The following is a 22,041-nucleotide window of genomic DNA, read 5'->3' on the forward strand; positions in this document are numbered from 1 at the left end:
CCTTCATTTCCAGACAGAATCATCTTTCCACATGGCAAAATAACGCAAAGACGCAGTACAAATGTTTATCTACCAGTTTTTAATGTTTTAAAATGAGTAACAATAATTTTGCCAACATATGTTGAATGTTAAATTCCTGGAGTACCAGGGATTGAACTCAGTGTTTGCAAATTATTGGCAAATACTCTGATCACTGAATTATAATCCTAGTTGAACAAGGTTTTGTTGTTGTTTTTAAATATGAATTAGGTAGAATAGCATAGCCTAATGTGATAGCTGCTAACTACTGGGCACCTGAAATGTGGCTACTTCAAACTGAGATATGGGTGTAAGTATTATATGTTCACTGACTTAACGATGTAAAAGTGTAAGGCTCAGTTGAAACAGGCCTCTCCCAAAACCCAATCTATCTGACAGCAGAGACATTAGTCTCAGCTCAGCGGTGATGCCCTCAGCAAACACAGGGCATCATAAAAGAGAAAAGATAGAGCAAGGAATCTTCTAAGCACCCAGACATCTGAAGACACTCAAACATCTGAAGACACCCAAACATTCACACTAAATGCCTCAAGGACTTTGTCCACTGAGGCACTAAACACCCAGAGGACTTTGACCACTAAGTTTACTAAGTTTACTAAGTGTCTTCCTGCCTAATGTCCCTTGCTTTCTTTCAAGCAGTATTAAAAACAAACAAACAAACAAACAAAAAAATTTGGCTTCTCTTCGCTCCCTGCAAATGGCCTTTTCACCCTCTATCTGGCTGCATCCAAGCACAATGAATTCCATGCCATGTTGCCTTTACATACGCCCAGTGGTCTCAAGCTGGTCTCTGTCTTCCATCATTTCTTACAATAACATGAATAAAGAAAAATTTAAAATATCTCAGTAATTGTTTTATTATTACATATTAAAAAGGTGGTATTTTAGATCAGTTGAATTATATCAAACATATTTTCACTTGTTTCATTTTATCTTTCAAACTTAACTGCTGGAAAATGTAACAAATACATGGATAGAGTCTGAACTGGGTTCCATCGGAAATCTGATTCCATCTCCAAGTTTAAAGCCATCACTGTCCAGGCTGAGTAGTCTTTATCCAAAATGCTTGGAACTGGAAGTATTTCAGATGTCAGAATTTTTCAAATTTTGGAATATTTGCACAGATTTTACTGGCTAAACATGTCTAATACAAAAATTCAAAACTTTCTGAACATCATGTGGGTGCTCCAAAAATTTCACATTTTGGATATTTAAATTAAAGATGTTCAACTTGTATTTTCCTTCATGTGGATAAAATGTTTATGGAACTAGCTCAAGAATGATGAAGGGTAACGAAACCCATGTCCTGTGACTCTGAATTCCCTCTTTAATGTGCAGGCATCAGAAGCATGTCTTCCTGGCAGGAGTGAGAACAGTGTCTAGCCCTGGTGGAGACAGAGCGAGTGTCTCAGGCTGGTGAGAGTTTGGCAAAACCAGAGTCAGGAGGGGTGATCCTCAGGCAAAGCCAGAGAGGAATACAGCCCCAGGAGGTGGAGGGCAAGGAATATCAGTCTCTCTTTCTCTGAGGCCTATGATGGAAGATCTGATCTATTCTTTCATGTCTGGTTGTTTTCATTCTAGCAGACTCTCCACCATCTGGAAATGGACCAGTGCCCCATTGTAAGTAGTACAAAATCAAATACTTCTAAAAGCACTTCTTGAGTTCCTATTTGTACTACATATTACTTTTCTCTTGAACTAAAATGGAGATAAGAAAACAGATACAGCTCCTGCCAGCAATGAACTTACAGTCCAATAAGACATAATTAGCAAACAATCACCCCAGTGGTGCTAGACATAAAGCATATAAGGCCAAAGAAGACTCCAAGAGGGAGACCTGGCCCAGACAGTGATCTGGGAAGGCTTGTCTGAGAGTGGGAAGCATAGACTGGGGTCTGAAGAATAGGGGATTAACAGAGAAACAAGGGTACAGTGTTTTTGGCAGAGGCAAGTGAATATGTGAGAGGCCCCCATGATGAGAGGACTGTGCCAAATATACACATCTACCCGGGGATTGGTGTATCTGAAGTGCAGAGAACGTGGAAATGGACAGGTATAGCAGGTGTACAGTTAGAGACAATAGCATGAGCTAGACTGTCCAGGCCTTGTAAGTAATCAAGTCAACAACGTAACAGCAATAAAAAGCTATTTAAGAGTTCTTTGTAGGTGGAGGGCAGGCAGGCCTGTATCAGACTCTGGGTTTGGAAAAATCACAATGTGGGCTACAAAAAGATTAGCATCCAAAATAAATCCATAGGGACCAAAAGGACATGACTTTGGACATGCAGGCAAAATGTGGTATTGCCTGGGAGTGTGGTGAAGTGGGTGAAATTGAGAGCCACTAAGAAGTAAAGGTGAAGTATTTGGGGTGGGGCTGGGGGGCAGGAGGTGAAGGTGCAAAGGACAGTTGGTGCCTACATTTCTAACATCTCCTACATGTATTCTATGGCTCTTCAAAATTCCAAATTCTTTATCTTCTTAGAAATAACTCTGGACTACCAGTTTCACAATTAGCATACATATCTAATGGAATTTCTGAAAGACAGTTTGCTTTTATGGGATTACAGATGTTGTCTGAAATTACTTCAAATTCTGCTTTTGTGCTTCAAAAAAATTTTTTTTTGTGACAAGATCTCACTATGTAGTTCAGGCTGGCCTTCAGCCTCCTGCCTCAGCCTCCCAGGTGCTGGGATTACAGACATGTGCCACCATACCCGTGTGCTTTTAAAAACTAAAATTCTCTGTACATTTCCACCATTACCTGCTATTTTATTCATAAAAAGCAGTTATTTATACAATGCTCACCAATAGCTCACCAGGAGCTTCTTAAGTGACACTTTTATTCTCTTTTAAAGTCATCTCAGTGGCACCTGCCCAGACATAAAATAACAATGTACCAGGTCAGCACAAAAGAGGAACATAAAACAGGCCAATCTTCTCACCTAAACTGAAGCCTTATTTCTTGCCCAACACTAACATGTTGGTGGACAACACCCCAGCTCTGGAAGGTGGGTGGAGCAGCCCACATGTGTGTTAAGTACTTAGGTTAGTAAAATACATGTCTTTATGGAGAAGGCACTCCTATCAGGGATATATAAAGCCTCTGGATGTAATTCCTGCCATGTCAAAGAAGTGTGGAAAATTCAATACACCGAAGTCAATCCTAGTTTTGCCACTGGGTGCCAGTGTCCCAGTTCACACAAACATGGTAAGATGGCACAACAGATAATGTTCACATCTGTAAACAGGACATTTCCCATCAAGGCTTGGCTACCTCCTCTCCTTCAGCTTGTCCTGTCAGCTGCTTCTGTATGGCCCAAGTGCACCTTGCCTACTGAGTGCTGACTCCAGCATTCTGTGTCTCCATGATCTTGGGAAAAGCTCTTCGTTTATGTGCCAAATATTTACTGAGCATCTACTATGAACACTGTAAGTCAATGTAGGAACAGACCTAGGTGACTTCTCCTGAATGTACAACAGTTGCTTTAGTTAAACCCAACTCTGTCTCTGTGCACTGACATGTACAGAGCTGGCTGTGCTATTTTCTTCTCAGTTCAGCTGGCACTAAGCAATGCAAATAAGGCCAGCTAAGGTACTCATGTGTAATCCATGAGGCCAGCCACCAACTTCCTGTTTATTCACACCATGTTTCCTACAAAATGGTTGAGCACACCAGGATGGCACAGCCAGATGAATCCAGGAATGTCAGCTGGGCTCGAGCCACAGATAAGATGTTATAACTTCCCAGGACACAAAAGTTTACATATCAGAAACTGAAGCAACAGCCTCCTAAAACCATTCAAATGCTACCCTAATTGAGTTATACAGACTGGTCTTTTACATATCATCCTCCCTGCTTATGTCAGAGGGTACTTCTTCTCCACCTGGCCAGCTCAGCTCATCTTGCTCACATAGTTCCCGCCATCCTCACTGTCACTCCTCCTCGAGCCACTCCCTTCTTCACAGGATAGATTCTGGGGGAGGCCTTGAGTCAAGGCCTTTGTTCGGTGCATCCTTACCTGGATTGAACTCAGGACCTCTTGGCCACCCATAACTATAAATATATCTTAGTGTCTTTATTCTTGCTGTGGGTAGCAATGAAGGTGGTAGGTAGGAATAAATTGACTGATTCTAATAATAACACATCAATGGAATTACAAATATAGCTTTTCAGAGTGTGATGTGGACAGGAAGAGGGGTTACAATATTTGGATTACAATATTTTAAATGATTACAATATGTAATATTGGGATTATAACAGTCATCTAAAGACACTGAGTAAGTCAGAAAATTAACAATATGTCAGCTTGTGTGGGGTTTACATATTAGCTGGTTACATGCAAAGAGAGAAAGATGATAAAAGGAAACATGAATAAGTAGACTACAGTGGCCCTCAGCAGATAAGCATTATTGGCAGAAGCAGCGTGAGGAGACTGGAAGTGATACAAGATGGGGAGAGGTACTTCAAAAAGAACAGAGCAGGCAAGGTAAGACTCTGTTAAGAAAACCATGGATACAGCTGTCTGGTGAATGTCAGGGGAACAGCATCCCAGGCAAAGTGGCAGTATGAGCTGTGGCCTAAGGCAGAGATAGGCAGTATGCTGGAGGCACAGTGTCAGGGGCTGGGATGTGCAGGACGTTAGTGACAGGAGCCAGACTGTCTTGGGCTCACAGGTAGTGAGGACTGTTACATCTGCTGGAGAAAAAAAACAACTTACAGAGGTACGGGTGTTATATGTCAAGTGGAAACACATGGGTACCTAAGGAAACACATGAGGTAATCAGGTCTACATGATCACATGAGGACAGAATGAGATTCAAACAGCCCTTGCCTCTTTTACATTGCTCGATCTGCCCTTCCATTCCTATATCCACAACTGATCAGGATGAAACCTAGGTTCAAATCCTACGCCTTCTTCTTGGGCAAAAAACACTCTAGTGCATAATGACCAGATGCATACTCTCAACTCTAGGTCACTCCCCACACAGGCCCTTATCAGACATTTGCATACAGAAGACTGTAAAGAAGCAACATTGTGTGATTCAACCATCAGGAATAATAGGACTATGTCACCCTAAGAGCATGTGCCCCCCCCCAAAATCAAAGGTGGGAGTGCCTGCCTTTTCTTAATTCTCTTTTCTTTGACAAGAGCTTAAAGATCTTTTCATGAACAATGTGTACAAGCATTATTGTGCATTTAACAGAAACTCATGAGCTCTAGTTTGAAATCTTTCTATTTCCATTCATAGCAGTGTGGTCCATGAATTCTGGGTAATGGCTCTATTACCTTGAAATACACTTATTTTGAATTTTCATATTATGCTTCTCCTTACAGGAGTTTTTAAAATTTTTTTTATTTAAGAAGAAAAAGAAAAAAAATAGAAAAAGAGTACAAGTTATACAGAATTTCAGAAAACATAAATAGTAGGAAATCACTAGTTAATAGATTACATATTGTTATCTTAGAAATAGTTGTTCAAGTTATAAAATTAAAGCATATAAAGTGGAATTTCAAACAGTGAGACTGGAAACAGTTTTGTTCAATGATCCAACAAAACTCAGTAATATGGTTATCTATCTTATACACTTAAATATATATGCAGTTATATTCTTTAGAGCACTTTCTTTTCCTTTCTTTTGTACAATGACAATTACACATTTTGGGTTTTATTAATTTTTTTTTAATTTTAAAGAGAATAAAACCAAGTGAGACAAAACAATCAAAACAAATCAATGAATGTGATACAGGACCTCAAAATAAGATAAAAGGAAATCAACAATGGCTACCATAATGCCTATTATCTTCAAAATAACTGCCCATAGCATCAGACATAATAAAACCAAACAAATCAGAACAAAATAAAACAATGAAAGCAATACAGGACTTCAAAACAATAGGACAACAACAATGGCTACCATAATGCCTCTTGTTATCTTCTGATGCCTATACCATCAGATATAATAAAATCAAACAAAAAATAGAATAAAATCAATTAAAACAGAACAATGAAAGCAATATAGGGCTTCAAAACAAGATAATAGAAAATCAATAATGCTACCATAATATATTGTTATCTTTGAAATAGCTTCCCAAACCATCAAATATAATAAAATTGAACAAAACTAAACAGAATAAAACCAAACTAAACAGAACTACGAAAATAATACAGGATTTCAAAACACAAAAATTAGCTATGGCCATTGCCTTCCCTTTTTAGACATCTTCCCGTTTCACTTTCACAATATCCACTGTGAATTTTAGATCCCACTAACTCCTTAAGTTTTTATACTGGGGAGGAAACACCTGATGTTCACTCATGTGACTCTGAACCATTTCGCCCAAGACCATGATCTCAAATGGTATCCATTATCTTGTTTTGCAGTCCTTCCTTACATTGCACATAGACCACCCCACCCCTTCAGGGAGGGTGTAGCACTCACAAAATCTCCTTGCCCTCCTTTGCATAAAGAGTATATTTACAAAGTAAGAAGCCTGGCTCCCTGCTGAGTCTTTCACTAAACTTCTAAACTTCTCAAGTTGACACAATGTATCAACCTCATAATCCACCCCTTGTCAACTTGGCAACCAGACATATCTCTTTAAGTCAGCCTCCAGATACAAAGGCATAGTTTTTCTTAACCTTTTGCAACTTGAGCATTATAAACAGCTTAACAATCCCTAGGAACCAGCATTAAGTCTATTAACATTACATTAGAAACATAATATTTTGTCCTTGGACCCCAAAGACTCATGCATGTCCCTTTATGCAAAAGATATTTAGTCCATCTGCAAAAGTTGCCAAAGTCCTAACAGTTTCAGCATTGCTAAAGAGTTTGAGTCCCAAATCTCCTCTGAGATCTAAGGCAAACTCTTAGCTACATACCCAGGTGCAAATTAAAACAAAGTTAAACACTTCCAACATGCAAAGGCACAAGATAAAACATTGCCATTCCAAAACGTACAAAAAGGGATACAAACCATTGCAATCAAAGCAAGTCCAACATCCAGCAGGGCAAATGTTAAGTCCTATAGTTGCATGTCCAGTTTCGGAAGCAATGTGGCAAATTGTGAATCCCAAAGGGCTTGTGTGCCTCCATTCCTATGGCACTTCTGGTGGCTATGGATCCCTCAGCTTCTCTCTTGGGCTGGCTTTGCTTCCTCATTGCAGCTTTCCTTAGATGATCCACTTTCCCGGCTTTTCCAAACTTCAGGAGTCTTCACTGCACCTTTGGCTTCACACAGCTTCACACACTGCCCTCTCACAGGTGCACTGCCTGGCCTCCCAGGCCTTCTGAAATCAGGGTGGAAGCCTTTTAAACTTCAGAACCCTTGCATTCTGTAAGCACCTAAAACCAGCACACATGGATGATGCCAAGGTCTGCTAATAGTTGGGAGAAGCAGCCAGGCTGTCCTCTCTCTTGGCTGTAGGGGTTGAGTGCCTGGGTTGCTAGGCACTCTGAACCTGATTGTGAGGAATAAATTCTCTATGTTGCACCATTCTGGAACCTGATGCAACCTCCACCACCAGTCTGGAACATGACATTCTGTGGCTTTCTCTACCAAGTAGAATCTTTTTGCTTTTGCAGTTTTGAGGTTGCAAAGAGTAGAGACCCACCATCACTTCCCATGATGTGTCCAGGCCATCTTTTTTATTTTCCTGTTCCTTCTCAGTAATGGAGATCTCAGCTGTATTTTCACAGTTCACAGCTTTACTGGAGCTTTCTTTATGGCCAAACTCGCAATGTTTCAAATCAACCTGCTGGACTCTTTGTTACTGATTCACAACATAAATCTGGCTAAAAGCCCCCAACAATAGCCATGTCACTACCTCAATATCTGACTGCCTTGAAATTTCTTCTGTCAGATTAATCAGTCCACTGCCCTTAATCTCAGTCTCAGGCAAAGTCTGTGGATATGAGTAAAATGCAGACAAATTTTCTGCCAAGCCATAACACACACGTGTGGAGTCCGGCAACCAATGCAATCCTTCTTCCCAGCAGAAATCTCCCGAGGCTGGTCTTTACTGGCAAGCTATCAGCCTTCTGGTCTCCTGAGCTCTGACCAGAATCTCCCCTACAGAACAGCCCAAGCTGTTCCAGCTCTATGCATTCAGCTGACATCTGTGAACCTTTCCAAACTCTTTCCACAAGCCATTCCCAGAGGCTCTTGAAAAACATGGTTCAGGTGCAGTCACAGCAACACTCCCACTTCACTGGTACCAAATTCTGTCTCAGTTACTTTTCTCTTGTTGCTGGGACAAAAACACTCAACACCCAAAATTAAGGAAGGAAAGGTTTATTTGGCTCACTGTGCAGAGACTTCAGTCCATAATCAGCTGGCTCCAAGGCAGGGTGGCATGGCATAGGGGCAACACTTCAAGGCAGTGGCAGAACAGAAAAGGAAAAAACAAGCCTCTTCTCCTCCCTTATATTGTATACAGACCACTCCCTTCTTCAGGGCAGGTACAGCACTCACAAAATCTCCTTGCTCTCTTTTGTATAAGATGAGGATATTTACAAAGAAGCCTGGCTCCCTGCTGAGTAGCTCACTTAAACTTTTAAACTTCTCAAGCTGACACAATGTATCGAGCAAAACACTTGGTGAACTGAGGCCATCTACATTAATGGTTATGGCCCACAGCACTGCCTTGTCTCTGTCATGCTATCTTCCTGCTGTTGGCTGCCTACTTTTCCTCCCCATTCAATTGTCTGCCCCACTTAGTGATACGCCTCTGCCACACTGTTCCTGAAATCATGGTCATTTTTATCTCTCTCAAATACCCTTCAGTATTCTTTGTAGAGTTGGTTTGGTGGTCATGTATTCCTTCAGCTGTTCTTTGTCATGGAAGTATCTTGTTTCTCTATTAATTTTGAAAGATGGTTTTGTAGGGTACATCAATCTGGGTTGGAAGTTATTTTCTTTCAGGACTTTAAATACTTCATTCCAAGCTTTTCTTAACTTGATGGTTTGTGTTGAGAAGTCTGCCGTGATTCTGATGGTTTTTCCTTTATAGGTGATCTGTTACTTTTCTTCAACAGTTTTAATGTTCTGTTGTGCTGAATTTCTGAGATCTTGATTATTGTATGTCTGGGTGTAGATTTATTTTGGTTCTAGCTAGCTGGAGTTCTATATGCCTCACTGACGGATGTCACATCCTTTTCCCATGCTTAGGAAGTTTTCTGCTTACTTCTGTAAACATATTTTTTATGTCATTTGTGTTGACCCTGCTTTTTTGCTGACATCTATTATTCTTAAATTATTTTTCTTTGTGTTGTCTTGCAGCCACTGAATTGTTACTTTCTGGTTCCTTTTGTGATTGCTAGCTGCAAATCTGTCTTCAAGATCTAAAAGTCTATCTTCAATTTCTTTCAAGCAGTTTTGCCAGCTTTCAATGGAGTTTTTAATTTCCTGGATATCTCTCTGAATCTGTTTCATGCCTTCCAGTTCTTTTCTATATTGTTAATTCAAGGTTTCCCTCATTTTTCTATGTTCCTCTATATTTTTATCTGTGTCTTCTTTAGAGAATCTGAGCAACTCTTTTATTATGTTTTTCATTTCTTCTTTTACCTGAGACAGTATTTCTGTTCTAATTTCTTTTATACCTCATGCAGTTGTTTGTTTACTTCAGTTGCCAACACTTCAGAAACTTCAAGTGTGTGACTCTCAATCTCTTTCATGTTTACATCTCCTGGACTTGCTCTGCATGGGTTGGAGACCAGAGTCTGCCTTTTGCTTCTTCATCTTGACATTTTCCTGAGTTCTTCTGGACAAGCAGGTAGTGGGCTCCGAGGCACTTCCCACATTGGCTACAATTTCTCTGAAGCGTGACTAGTTCTCCTGGCCAGTGCATGAGACTGCATGAGACTTTGCAGAGACATTGACACAAACTGTAACAACCATGGTCTCTCTTTCCCAAGAATCTGGTACTGAACACAATTATTTCTGGTGGCTTTCACCAGAAGATACTGGGTGATTCTCTACTATGTGCTATAGAGAGAGCACAGGTATGTGGAAAGGAAAGACCAATAGTACCCTGTGTTCCTGACTGCTTCTGGCTCTTTTGTGATTCTGGGTTCCACACAATATCCCTAATTCCTATTACAAGTAAGCCCCACCCCATCTCATCTCAGCTCAGACTTCTTTGGAAGGCTCCTGTTACTTGCAATCAGAGGAGTACTGAGACATAATAAGACACCAGATTAATTTCTGTCATGCTTTTCTTCTGTGAAAGCTCACAATGAATTACAAAACATAAACCGGGTCTAAAAATCATGATGCTCATGAAATAATCATCTTCTGGCAGAAGTTGTTCTTTTCCAAGCAACCGAGCAGAAATGCAAATTATTCTGAACTGCTGGACCAGGTGTTGCTACCTGGTTTGTAAGGAAATATATAATTCAGCCACATGTCCACCTGTAGAAAATTTCAAACTGTCCCTGCTTACTTGTCAAGTTACAGAAGCAGAGTGCTATAACTCAAGTCCTGAAGCAATGGTTATAACAGGAAAGAATAGGGGAAAAGGCTTTTTTGAAGGTGCTAAGCACAGAGGAGCTGTGTGCAAGCTTCCATTTTCCTCAGATAGGAGGTAAAAGCTCTTTGCTTTTGGATTTGCACTGCACCAGGAGAAGAACAGGGTACCCTTTGGGGAAATTCCTATTGCCCAGGGACAGTCTTATCTGAAAATTCCTTTCTTAGAGTTTGGAGCTTGATATTTTGGCAAGAACTAGCATCTGAGATGAGAGAAAAACAAAGGCCAGGCAAACAATAAAGCTTATATTCTTGGAAATTACCCAGTCCACACAGGCACGTAAAAGAAGAAATGTGAAGGATTAGCTATCCATTTGGGATGGAAACATGGATGGTTCACATTTACATCCACTTATCGTTGCTTATCTGAGTAAAAGCAGGCTTATCCTGCCTGGGCATTCCATCTGATCAGATGTAACTCTGATTAGATAAAGCCAAGGATGAAAACACGCAGAGACATGTAGTGCAAAGGACTGAGGGTAACTTGAGTATTTCAGATTACAGGCAGGAGAAGTTATCCTTCCACAAACATCAAGGAATGAGCTCCTGTTGTTTGTGCTAAACAGCTGAGAGGTACAGCAGTCATGAAAGGCAGCTTTGAAAGTTTAATATTTTCAGATGTACAGGTGTTGCGTTGAAATATCTTGATGTTAGAAAAACATCTTAGGGATGATTTGAGTTAATATGAACAAAAATTAAAATATGATTACTCTTTTTAAAGTAGGATTATATCATTCAACTTATTTAGTGGGTTTCTTCAATGCGTTTCAGGCATTGTGTCGGTGCCAGGGATGGAAAGGTAAGACAACAATCTCTAAAAAAGCTTACAATGGAGGGGAGGCGGTTGGGACATAAATAAACCACAGCTCAAGTGCAGAGAATGAGTCTTTGCAGTGACACAGAAGAGCTGTTATAGAAACACAAAGACAGTGAGATCACTGGGATGGTGGGTGGGGTCGGTCAGGGTTGGTGTCCTAAGATGCAACACTTGCATTACATCATAAAGAGAAAGCAAGAAGATGACATTCTTATGCCAGGGGATCAAAGCCTGAAGCAGCACGTCCCTTCTGGAATCTGTAGGCGCTCCTGGAGGCTCCTGGCATGCAGGATTCTCACAAGTGGTTCCTCCCACGAAACACTAGGAACCTTGTTAGAAATGCAAATTCTCAGCCCTAGGCCTTGGGCCTAGCCAGCTGTGTCCTATTAATACACCTTACCTCTGGGCCAGCTGGCAAAGGAGGGGCTGGATCAGCACGCTGTACTGTGGATGCCAAAAGGTCACCAAGTCTTGGGACACCAAGTGAGGATTTAAAGCAAAAACAATGACAGAGATGAGATCTGTATTTTAAAAGACTTGTTCAAGTAGTCTAGAGAATGAACCAAAGGGGCTCTAGCATTAGGAGTGAGACAGGCTGGGAGGCTGCTGCAGCAATCCTGGGGAGAACGCCCCAGATGAACAGGGAAGAGCAGGAAGACAGACTGGAGGAGATTTCAAGAGACCTATTTCAAGAAGCAGAAAGACATAAGCTTATGACCATGGGTCCTTCCAGCATGCCTGGAATGGAATCCCAAGTAGGTGAGCTTCAAGTTATCTGATCTCACTATTCCTCAATTTCCAAATCTATACAAATAGGGGTTTGAATTTCTCCAAAACATGAGCTCCACAGAAGCAGGGATTTTTCTGTTGAGGTCATTCACAGCTCATCCTGGATCCTAAGTAATATTATGCTGAAGGAAAATCTTGTGGATGATAAAGAAGAAAAAAATGTAAGAAAATTCCTGAAGTTTGTCAGACATTTTTGTGTGCTTCTACAGAAGGAACCCATGGCTTCACTCATGCAATGCATGTATATTACCAGTAAGCTACATCCTTCAGTCACATGCACAGTCAGAATACTGGAAATAGAGCTATTTTAGGGGGAAAACTAGCTTTATTCATTTTTCGTTTTGTGGTGCTGGAGATTGAAAGGATCAGTTTTAGATTTCATGTTACCACCACACAGATGTCACACTGACAAGATAATTAGGATTAGTCCCTAACTCTGGTGGCATCAGCCAGTCCCTCCTTTTGGTGTGGCTGGGCAAGACCTAAGATTAGTGGAGGGAGATACCACCACCAAAGAGGAGATCCAGAACTGGATCCGGGTCACCTCTCTTAAAAGCTGACAATATTCTTCACCTTATGTGTGTGACAAAGGGAAGGAGTTACAAATGTGTTTCAAAGATCAGCAGACTGTGTCAGAAAACAAGTTGAACATTAAGTGGTGGTGTGGTCAAGTCACTAAGTCCGTTCAGACGCAGATGGGCAATGACAGCACATCAAACACATGGAAAGACATTTTGAAAAAATATGCTACACACACTGCGCAAGTATTAGTCATCTTGCCCATCACTGTGACACAACACCCAACACTCACCACTTAATGGAGGGAAGGTTTATCTTGCCTGTTTCACTGGGCTCAGTCTATGGCAGAAATGGCCTTGCAAGGTAAAAGGACTTAGCAGAGGAGAGCTGCACACACCATGGCAGCTAGGAAGCAAAGAAAGGGAGGAGGAGCTGGGGACAGGAATATACCGTTCCAGGTTATACTCCAGTGACTCATCTCTTCTGACCATACCTCACCCCTGAACACATGGGATATCTGAAGAACATTTTAGATGGAAACCATGATAATACGTGATAGAACAGAAATATTACATTTTATCCATCTGTTAAAGGAACAGAGATATATGCTACAGTTAGTGACTATGTCACCTGGGACATACATTATCCTAAAAAACATCAGTATGGATCAGTCATTCACACAATTGGTGTTTATCGTGGGTCTGTTTCCAGAAGTTGGGAGAGAATTCTCTCACACATCTGTACTTAGCAATGAGACACATGTTGGAATTACAATGAGTCCTTTGCTATGGATTCTTTCCACACATCTATACGGAGGACAGCCCTGAAAGATCTGAAGGTGCAGCAAAGGAGAAGGCAGGCTTACTGCCTATTACAAAAGTCATGTTCCCTAAGCCAGGGTTCCTCTCCTTTAACACAGCTTGCTGCACACAGAGGAGTCATCAGGTCCTCTCTGCGTCACCCTGTTAGAATTAGGGTAGATGAAAGTGCCAAAAATACTCACTCTGGCTTCTCACATTTGGTGATTAAGAAAGTCCTGTGTCTCTGCACTAAGAGTTTAATGTCATCTGCTAGCATCTGTTATAATCAGGGTTTACAAGTGAATAGATTTAATACAGGACATATAATTTACAGAGGACTCAAGCTCCTCTGACAACGAGAACAGCTGAGTTCGTATCCGGAAACCCAGCAAGACAAGCTTCCCTAAGAGAATCAACAGCACACCCTCTTCCCCTCCAGTTCTTTCATGCTGTTGGCAACAACCTTCAGGTGAGCCTTCAATGTCCAGAACCACGCTGATTTAGTTCAGTTGGGTGTTGACTATCAGTTAAACCACCATAGCATTCATAATACTATAACATGGAGTAACCTGCTAACTGGCAGAAGGGCAACATCTCAGATCCTTTATGGATCCTTCTTGACTCTTTGTGATCTCGTTTTGAAGGCAGGCTGTCTTCCTCTTACCCAATGAACTGTTTCCTGTACTCATGGTGTGAGAGTTGACCCCCCTGCTATAACCCCCTCCCCGAGTTATAAAAAGCAGCAAAGAATGTTTCACTCCCTAACTCCCCAGAGCCGGGAATAAAAGGGTTAACTCCCTAACTCCCCAGAGCGGGGAAATAAAAGGGTTAACTCCCTAGCTCCCCAGAGCTATCAGAGCAGAGCAGAAAGAAATGCCTAACTCCCCAGAGCTATCAGAGCAGAGAAAAAAAAAAAAGAAAGAATGCACCTGCAAGGTCGTTCTGTCTCAACGAGATAAGTAAGACAAGTAACTGTTCTGTTCTGGGCACATAGTGACTGGGCTAGGACCCCCAGTCTCCATGGTTACTCAACCCCAAACCCCTCCAATCAATTTCTGCCAAATCCTATGCTGCTCAAAATTAACCAATGCGATTTGCTTCTGTAAACTTGCTTGCCTCCCGCTTGTACCCTTAAAAACCCTACACAAATTCCCCTCGAGGCCCTCCGCACTTGTTTGCCTGGGGGACCCCATGCGCATGGAAATAAACTTTTTACTCCTCACTACGAGCTGAGTCCTTGGGGTCTTCTCCCCTGCGACACCGGTTCTTACATATGGAGGCCCTAGCGAGATAGTAGTCTCACGGGAGACGACCTCAACGGCTCCGCCTTACACCGCGGGTGAGTACGACCGGTCACTTTTGTTTACTTTCATTTTGAGATCGATCTACCAGTACTTTACATCCCAAGCCGAGCGGCTCCAATCTAGGGGCAATTTCTGTTATCTGTTCTCTGGTGACCGGGGGACGCCCCACACGGTTTTCCGTGACTCACCGTCTGCGATAGGATTTTCCTATCGGTCTGGGGAATTTCATTCCCAATCTGTGGTCCTTCTGGGCCAGTCTGGGGAATTTCATTCCCAATCTGTGGTCCTTCTGGGCCAATCTGGGGAATTTCATTCCCAATCTGTGGTCCTTCTGGGCCAATCTGGGGAATTTCATTCCCAATCTGTGGTCCTTCTGGGCCAATCTGGGGAATTTCATTCCCAATCTGTGGTCCTCTGGGCCAATCTGGGGAATTTCATTCCCAATCTGTGGTCCGTCTGGGCCAATCTGGGGAATTTCATTCCCAATCTGTGGTCCGTCCGGGCCAATCTGGAGGCACCCCCTAAGGTGACTCATTTGGTGTGAAACTCATGCGTGAGAGTGAGGTGGCCGGCCTGTTTGTCCTGTGTGTTGTGACTGTTGTGATCGGTTATTTGTTGTGTCGCGCGTACGCTAACCACTCTTTGTCTTCAGAACACCATGGGACAAACGACATCGTCCCCATTGTCCCTCACCCTCGACCATTGGTCAGAGGTTTGAGAGAGGGCTCACAATCTCTCCTTACAGGTTAAAAAAGTAAATGACAGACTTTCTGCTCGTCTGAGTGGCCCACATTCTCCGTGGGTTGGCCACCAGAGGGGACTTTCCACCTTCCCCTCATCTTAGCAATTAAAAACATCATCTTCCGCCCCGGACGAAGAGGGCCACCCGGACCAGCATGCCTACATCTTGGTATGGCAGGACCTCAGGAAAGAGCCCCCACCGTGGGTAAAACCCTTCCTTCCTCCGCCCTCTCCTTGGTTGCCTGTTTAAACTTGTTACTAACTTAGGGGCTTGTTGCCCATTTCTGTTGCAGGATCCATATGGCTTATTAGATTCAAGGTTCATGATAAGAAAAATTATTTCTTTTAGCTGACCAAACTATGCAAGAAGCTCCCTTTGTTTGTGTCTTTAATGTTGTGGCATCTTGTTTAATATGTAAGACTTCAATTGATTGCTTGCAACCTCAACATACCTTTTAAAAGGAGTATTTTTTTCCTCTCTGATAAAAATGTAAACATGTGCACATATATATGTATATCTATGGTTATTAAGAATCATATCAACTTTACCAAGTAAAAACCAGGTCATACTATATTTGAGCCAGTTAAAAGGTTACAGTTTTGTTTTTAAAATACAGCATTTTTATGTGGTAAAAAGACATAAAATAAGTATGTTTTAGACTACTAAAAGGTGACTTCAAGGGTTTTGTTGAGAGTTTTGATGTTGTCTGAGAAGTGAGAAAAAAGGTAATTGACTGGTAATAGTAAAAAGAGGGACAAAGAGAGTGGTCTTCAAGTAAAGGTGTCTGGCTATGCCAGAATGTAAAAAAAGATTAAAGCTTAGTTTGAGAGGTATTATTGTAAGTTATAAAAGGCTCAAGAGGATGTGAATTTTATTTGTCTTGGTTTATAGTACTACAAATAACAGGTTTGACAAAAAGTAAATGTGTTCAGAATTTGACAGTATTAGATCAGTTTTGATAAAAGTATACATAAGATTGTACTTTGCTACAAAATGTTTCCATTAAAATGAGATTATAGGTGATACTACAAATAAGATACAAGTTCTTACATGTACTGTGAACATCTGGGAGATTATGCAGCACAATTTTGTTACCTATAAAAAAGCCCTTTTTGTTAAGAATATAATTTTAGTAAAATGATGGCCTGCCACGTGACACCCTTGGACAAAAAACAGTGTGCCATCCAGATAAAGCCGGCTCTCTGATCCGGAATGCCAAAACCATGTTCTCCTTTTGTGCCACCCTGACTGGACATCCAGAGGTAAGGAGGTTTCCCAGTATCGCCAGTTGTTCTCTTTGTAACTCAGTCGGCCCCACATGTTAGACAAAAATTACAAAGGTTTAAGAGGTTTAAAAAAATGCCCCTCAGCCAGTTAATAAAGATAGCACAAAAAGGTCTTTAAAAACTAAAAAATTTACAAAAAGATAGCCAAGATGTTAAAATTGCTCTATGAGAAAAAACTTTTAAAAAACAGACGAGAGTTTCTGGGGGCAATTGGATACTGTAGGCTAAATTTTACTAAAAAGCTTGCCTCTATGACTCCCATAAGGGAGAAACTCAAAATTCGCTGAAATGGACTGATAAATGTAAACAGGCCTTCCAACAGCTCAAGCGGGCCTTGACAGAGGCCCCAGCCCTGGGACTCCCTGACGTTACAAAGCCTTTCATCTTGTTCATAGATAAACTCAGGGACATTGCCAAAGGAGTCCTAACTCAGGACATTGGCCCTTAAAAGAGGCCTATAGCCTACCTCTCCAAAAGACTTAATCCAATAACAGGAGTATGGCCCCCTGCCTTAAAATACTAGCTACTATGACAATGTTACTTAAGGAAACAAAAAAAACACGCTTTGGGCAAGTAATTTCTGTGGTAACCTCTCACAGTTTAGAGACTCTTATCAAAACCCCTCCTAAAAAAAGGCTCTCCAATGCCAGAATTCTACTGTCAAGCCCTGCTTCTAGACCCAGAGTCAATGATATTCAAGACTTCTTCAGCTTTAAACCCAGCCACCCTTATGCCTGATGATGACCTGGAGGAACAAAGGACACCTCTCCATGAGTGTGCTGACATCCTCAAACTGCAGCGGAACCTACAGGCTGATCTTACTGACCAGCTTTTGGAAAATGCCGACAACTGTTCGATGGAAGCAGCTTCATCCAGAACGGCAGAGACAGATGAGTGGCCGGGACAACAGTGACCACCAAAAAGGAGGTACTCTGGGTTAAAGGGTTAGAGCCTAGCACCTCTGCCCAAAAGGCAGAGCTCATTGCTTTGACTGATGTACTAAAACTAGCCACAAAAAAGAGGGTAAACATCTATACTGATAGTACATATGCTTTTGCTACTATACATATACATAGAGCCATCTATTAAGAGTGAGGTCTCTTAACCTTGGCCAGAGCTAAGATTAAAAAAAAAAAAGAGGGCTCCACAAATCCTAAATTTGCTGGCAGCAGTCTGGCTGTCAGCAGATTGCTGCTATTCACCTGAGGAAACAATTTGGCAGATCAGGCCGCTAAAAGAGTAACAATCACATCAGAGAGGCCAGCCAAAAAAAAAAAAGTAAGTAACTGCTCTGATGCGAGTCCCCCCGACCTTATCAAAACCAGTCTACACAAAAAAGACTACACTGGTTGTTGTGAGCCATCTAACGGATTCCAGTCCCTGTGACTAAAAGACAAGTACAAAATTTCTAAGAGCCACAGGACTGATCCAAAGTTTGGGACCCTGGCAGAGGCCTGTTGTCTACCTTTCCAAGAGACTTGGTTCTGTGGCAACCAGATGGCCACCCTGTCTGCGGTGATTTCTTCAATGGCCCCCTCATAAAGGAGGCTTAAAAATTGACTTTTGGACACAAACTCTTAATTGTTTCCTCCTATTCACTGGAGACTCTCATCAAGGCCCCACCAGACTGATAGATGTCTAATTCCTGAGCCATGCATTATCAGGCACTATTTCTAGAAACAACAGCTTCAAACTCGGCTACTTTGCTGCCTGAGGATGACCCCTCGTTGCCTCATTGATCACCTCACGAAACATCGACCTTATGTAGTTGATAAGCTACTGTCTAGAGTTCCATCCTACTTCTCTGATGAAAACAGTTATGTCTCTCAAGAGCCCATTTGCACTTAAAAAGACCAACATCTGACAGCTCAACTTCCAAGAGATTCCGGGGGCTAATATCAAGCTAGCCCAGTCTGTGAGCTTCAGATGCCCTCAGTGCCAATTGGTAAATCTAAAAGTACTGCAACAAATAAAAACCACTGGTTATCGTGGGACTATGCCTAAAAACACTAAAAAATAGATTTTACAAAAATAAAAAGCCTAAACTTCAAAAATATAAGTGTTTTCTACTTAGTCTGAGTCAGCTCTGATAGCAGTTTCTCTGATTTGGTCTCCCTTTTTATCCGTGGGGTCCAACAATGGCCTGGCTTTTATAGCCTAGTAACTCAAATTAACCTAAGCTTTACAGATCAATTAAAAAACTCGATTGGGCTTACCAGCCTCAGAGTTCAAAAAAGGTAAAAAGATAAGTTAGATTTTAAAGACTATAATTACTAATGGCCTTAAAAACTGGCGAAAACTGGGTGAGTCTCTTTTCCTTCTGCCCCTTTACATGCGTGATACACCCCCTATGTTGCAGATATTTCCTCTTTTGAAGTTTTATGTGAGGTTTCTAAAAATTAGCTAATTTAACTAATCAAGATCTTATTAAGTCTCCCCAGACTTTTCAGCTAGCTGTGACTTCCATCCACTGGTTACTTTGCTGCTGCCCACTACAGCTAAAGAGCCTAGACACCTGGACAAGCGACCTCACCGTAAATCTCTTGAGAGCGACCTCACCGTAAATCTCTTAAGCCGCAATAGATTGTCAAAACAGCTAAAAGCCTGCCTAGATTCAACGTTCCCAATGCAGACAAGTCCCAACTTCAAAAGACCGTCAGCCTACAAATAAGTAAACTGTCATTTCTTCCAAGGACACTTTAAAGCTTAAGATTGTCTAATATAACTGATAATTTTGTGTTCTCCTCCTTTATAGAGACCCCAAGGAGGCCTCTGTCTGACTTAAAAATTGTTACTTATATGGTAAAACAGAGTAAATTTAAATGTTGGTTTTCTTTCTCCTTTTGGTTAACAGCTTTAATGACAGCTACAAGACCTTTGTTAATCCTCCTACTGGGCCTTATGTTATAAACAAGTTGATAAACTATGTCAAAGTTCTTAAAAGCTTGTGATTTTAAAGACACATACAAGGTTATAAACAGATGCAATAAAAAAGCTAAGAAAAAAAAATTAAATCTCGAGAGCCCCCTTCAAGTAAAGCCAAAATGTTCTCCTTCTGGAAATCAATCCTGCCCTATATTCTCCCTTTACTGGGACCCCTGGCTGGATTCATTATAGTCATGGCTATAGCCCCTTACCTCATTAACCGAGTAACCCAGTTTGTGAGGGCTCAGATCTCTCAAGTAAAGGTTATGGTGCTACGTCAACAGTATGACCCCTTACCAATACAGGACCTTTAAGATTAAAAGTCATCGAAAAAAAAAAAGGGGGGAATGTGAGAGTTGACCCCCCTGCTATAACCCCCTCCCCGAGTTATAAAAAGCAGCAAAGAATGTTTCACTCCCTAACTCCCCAGAGCCGGGAATAAAAGGGTTAACTCCCTAACTCCCCAGAGCGGGGAAATAAAAGGGTTAACTCCCTAGCTCCCCAGAGCTATCAGAGCAGAGCAGAAAGAAATGCCTAACTCCCCAGAGCTATCAGAGCAGAGAAAAAAAAAAAAAAAGAAAGAATGCACCTGCAAGGTCGTTCTGTCTCAACGAGATAAGTAAGACAAGTAACTGTTCTGTTCTGGGCACATAGTGACTGGGCTAGGACCCCCAGTCTCCATGGTTACTCAACCCCAAACCCCTCCAATCAATTTCTGCCAAATCCTATGCTGCTCAAAATTAACCAATGCGATTTGCTTCTGTAAACTTGCTTGCCTCCCGCTTGTACCCTTAAAAACCCTACACAAATTCCCCTCGAGGCCCTCCGCACTTGTTTGCCTGGGGGACCCCATGCGCATGGAAATAAACTTTTTACTCCTCACTACGAGCTGAGTCCTTGGGGTCTTCTCCCCTGCGACACCGGTTCTTACAATGGCTTACTCTGGTTTGCTCTACCCTGAGTCAGTTCACTGAGAGCTGAGGAGACACTGAGAGCTATATTTTTAATTGATAGCTATTTGTAGTATTTTTCTTTTTCTTTTTTGTCTTTTTCCTTTTTACCGGTACCGGGGATCGAACTCACAACTGCCTGCTTGCAAGGCAGGCGCTTATGCCGCTGAGCTAAATCCCCAGCCCCCTGTAGTATTTTTCTTAAAAAACTAATGTAAATGCTCTCTTTGCCTATATATCTTTTTAGTTGTTTTGTTTGTGTTTGCTTTCAACTTATTTTGCTAATGAAATCTATTTTCTTGTTCTTCTTTTCTTTTTCCAGTGCTGGGATCACGCTTGAGTCCTTATGTATACTAGGCACTTTACCCCTGAACTACAACCCTAACCCCTCTCACACGTAAGCATTTATAGAGAAGGAAAAGTTATTTTTAAATAGACATGTGTGGTATAGGTTACGTATGTATGACTGCATGTGTAGTTCTTAAAAGATTTTCATTTAACTGTAAATATGAAAAATTCCCAAGAAATAACTGCATTTTCAGGTAAATTTTAGTACATTTTTCTTGCTTAGAAACAACTGTTAAAAAAATAACAAAAGAACATGACCTCCAACCTTCAGACACTGTACAGAATGAGCTGAATGGTTAATGCATGTGTTTCTACAGCCTGTGCATATATAACCCCCACATTCAGATCCAGAGTACACTGACTTCTAGTTGCAATTCAGAATACTACTTTACAATGAGCACTTTTTGATAGCATTAGTAACAAGACATCCAAGAAATCCTCTTTGAGAACTTCAAGGTCATACGAAAATACAATCAGCAATTCTCCGCATTGGGACTTTTGAAATGCCAAATTTTGAAGGAAAATGTGCTGCATCCCGGAAATGCCAAGTGGCATTCTTAACAGCCACCACAAGACACTGTTCCGATCAAATCAAACAATCACAAAAGAAATGCTGGCAGCTGCCTTCATTTCAGGCTCTTTCTTTACAGCTCCATATTCATAGTTAAAGTTCCCTTAATAAATATTTCTACTGGATTGATATCATCTCTCTGATCCTTTATATTCCATCGAAATCTAAAAAGCCTCGAGTTGCAGGACACATGAAACACACAGAGTGGATCTAAATTCATTGATTATCATGTGAAAGAAGGTCCAGAAGCAATTAGTCCTTTGTTGTGGATGACAAATAACCTCCACATAAAATGCTCCATACACTGAGGCATCTTTGATCGCTCCTACTGGCTCAGTGACTCACAAAGGAGGACAAGGGTGTCTGAAAACAAAAGGGCAGCCTGACGGCCCCGCTGAGTTATTTATTCTGTATGTTCAGCT

The 22,041-nt window shown here is 41.4% G+C and overlaps 1 protein-coding gene and 1 long non-coding RNA gene across 4 annotated transcripts in view; one reads left to right on the plus strand and one right to left on the minus strand.

Moving 5' to 3' along the window:
• Tspan5 (tetraspanin 5) overlaps positions 1-22,041 on the minus strand; it is a 191,405-nt gene that overhangs the window by 34,906 nt on the left and 134,458 nt on the right. The gene's annotated exons all lie outside the window — the stretch shown is intronic.
• Positions 14,191-20,632, plus strand: LOC134475742 (uncharacterized). Its single transcript, XR_010046963.1, has 2 exons — positions 14,191-16,801; positions 17,491-20,632. It is a non-coding gene; the product is annotated as an uncharacterized LOC134475742 (long non-coding RNA).

Source organism: Cavia porcellus, unplaced genomic scaffold, assembly GCF_034190915.1.
Source record: "Cavia porcellus strain 051 isolate PalLab524CR breed Dunkin Hartley unplaced genomic scaffold, mCavPor4.1 scaffold_4, whole genome shotgun sequence".
NCBI classification, from domain to species: Eukaryota; Metazoa; Chordata; class Mammalia; order Rodentia; family Caviidae; genus Cavia; species Cavia porcellus.